The sequence below is a fragment of the Dermacentor andersoni genome, chromosome 1, assembly GCF_023375885.2.
Source record: "Dermacentor andersoni chromosome 1, qqDerAnde1_hic_scaffold, whole genome shotgun sequence".
Classification (NCBI taxonomy): Eukaryota; Metazoa; Arthropoda; class Arachnida; order Ixodida; family Ixodidae; genus Dermacentor; species Dermacentor andersoni.
This window is the reverse complement of record NC_092814.1, coordinates 239,975,390-239,978,052: the sequence shown is the minus strand read 5'-3', so window position 1 is coordinate 239,978,052 and position 2,663 is coordinate 239,975,390. Positions and strand designations below refer to the sequence as shown.

Here is a 2,663-nt window from a genome sequence, read left to right as displayed (position 1 = left end):
ACCGCTACTACGCTCATCACTGGGAGCGCAAGAAATCGCTCGAAGCTCTTCGCGCCACTCGAAAATGGGACCGCGATATCCGCCGTCGGCTGGCGCGCGCCCACACAAACGTCGAGAACTATGCAATCGAACTCACCCGCCAGAGCTGGCACAACATTTGTGACCAGATGAACAAGACTCCTAACGCTCGTAACAGGTGGAACCTTCTCCGACATCTACTGGACCCGGCTGGAGGCAAGATCCGAGCACGCCAACAGCTGGAGCGAATCAAGAGCTCATTGACACCTACATACGCCCCGAACCAGCAACCAGCCTCGCCCCCCCCCCCCCCCCCTCCATCAGGGCTTGGCCAACCCTAGTCTAGACTCTCCAATAACTTTAGCGGAGGTCCGTGCAGAACTCAATCGCCTCAACACCAACTCGGCAGCCGGCCCCATCCACATTTCTAACACGTCATCTAGGAATCTAGGTGACGCTTCTATGCACGCCCTCACCGACTACCTTCAGGAATGTTGGGCCAGCGGTACCATCCCGCAGGAATGGAAGTGCGCGAAGCTAGTCTTCATTCCCAAGCCGGGAATACCACCCACCTTGGTCAACCTCCATCCCATCTCTATTACGCCCTACGTTGGGAAGTTAATGGAACATGTTATCCAGACCAAACTCCTTCGATACCTCGAAGACAACCACCTCCTACCAAACACGATGTTCGGCTTCCGCCCTCACTTAGCAGCTCCAGACATTATGCTTCTTCTCCATCACCAGGTCGTCATGCGTCGCACAGTAGACACGAAAGTCATTGTCGTCCTCGATGTTGCCAAGGCCTTCGACAACATCCTCCATGAAGCGATTCTTCAACAACTCCCAAATCTCGGCGTCGGACATTGCACGTATGCGTACGTCCGAGACTTCCTCACCGACCGCAAAATACAACTCGGCACCGGCACGGAACATCCCTTCACCATCTTTCCTGGCAACCGCGGCACGCCGCAAGGCTCCGTGCTCTCGCCGCTGCTTTTCAATGTTGCATTGCTAGGCCTGCCCAAGCTTCTGGCTTACATCCCCCACCTACACCACAGCCTTTATACTGACAATCTCACTCTTTGGATCACACACGGCAGTGACGGCCAGATCGAACAGACTCTACATCGATCTGGTCGGAGACTATCTCGATACAGTTGGCCTCAGCTGCTCGGCGACGAAGTCAGAATATATCATCATCCCGTCCACAGGACGACGCTCACCAAAGGTACTTCCTGAGATCAACCTCCAGGTGCAAGGCAACCCCATCCCTCTTACAGATCACATCAAAATTCTGGGCCTACACCTACAGGCAAACAGCAGTAACAATATGTTGCTCCAACGCATCGACCAGTCGGTGGTACAGATCGGACGCCTACTCAAGCGAGTCTCCAACAAGCACCGAGGTATGCGAGAGCCCAACCTCTTGCGCCTTGTTCAAGCCTTCATCTGCTCCCGCATCGCTTACTCTACTCCTTACCTACGTCTCAACCGCTCCGAAAGCGAACGGCTAGAGGCGTCACTTCGCAAAGCATATAAGACGGCCCTGGAGCTTCCAATGTCCACAGCTACTCACAAGCTCATGGCTCTCGGCATCTCCAACACTGTGAGTGAACTGATCGAAGCTACCCACACCGCCCAATATGAGCCGCTCTCACTCACGCACGCTGGCCGAGCGGTGCTGCAGCAAGTTGGAACCTCACCAACGAGGGCGGCTACCAATTATATTGACCTTGCACCGGAATATCGTGAAAATCTCCGCATGCCTCCCATTCCCAAACGGAAGCATCGGGAACACCACGCCGAAAGACGGGCCGACCGTGCACATCAATTTGAGAACGCTTCAGCGTACGTTGGGATCACATATACGGGCGCCTCTTACCACCCCACGACGCCAGCGATGGTGGCGGTAGCCCTCGCCCCGCACCGTAGCTGGTACACAGCCTGCAGCATTCGCAACGCAGAAACAGTACCGCAGCAGAGGAGGCTGCCATTGCGCTGGCGCTAACTGATCTTATACAAAAGTCGTCATCAGTGACTCTCAACAGGCGATCCGCAACTACGATGCCGGCCGTATCTCTCGCCAGGCGTCGCACATTCTATTTTCTACTCCCCCCTCATCCATCTCCCGCTTACTCCTTTGGGCTCCAGCCCACGAGTCGCTCAGCGGTAACGCCCAGGTGCACACACTTGCCCGAGATCTTAGCTGCCGAACAGAGTGTAGGACCCACCGCCCCGCTTCCCCTGACGCGATTATCTCGCATGATTTTTTGCTCACCACCTACACGGACATCCTCCAGTACTACCGACTCGGAAGATGCATATATTCTCCCGTACACCGCGATCTAAGAAGACGCGAGGCCGTCCAATGGCGCAAACTACAAACAGGCAGCGTCTCGCACCCCCTCTTGTACAGTAGAATCTTTGCGCAACAGACAGCGCCTGGGTGCAAACACTGTTCAGCTCTGGCCACTCTCATACACATGACATGGACATGTACGCATTATAACGCAGACAACGTAAACACCCCAGAGTCGTGAAAGTCCCTCCTACGTACCTCCGAGCCAGCAGACCAATGCCGGCTCATCCAGCGCGCCGTGGAAGCCGCGGTATCCCAAGGGATCCCTGCCGACCTCCTCTAA

General features: G+C 55.5%; 1 pseudogene; it reads left to right on the top strand.

The window, feature by feature from the left end:
- The first annotated feature begins 639 nt into the window (after positions 1 to 639).
- On the top strand, positions 640 to 2,663 carry LOC126548261 (uncharacterized; annotated as a pseudogene).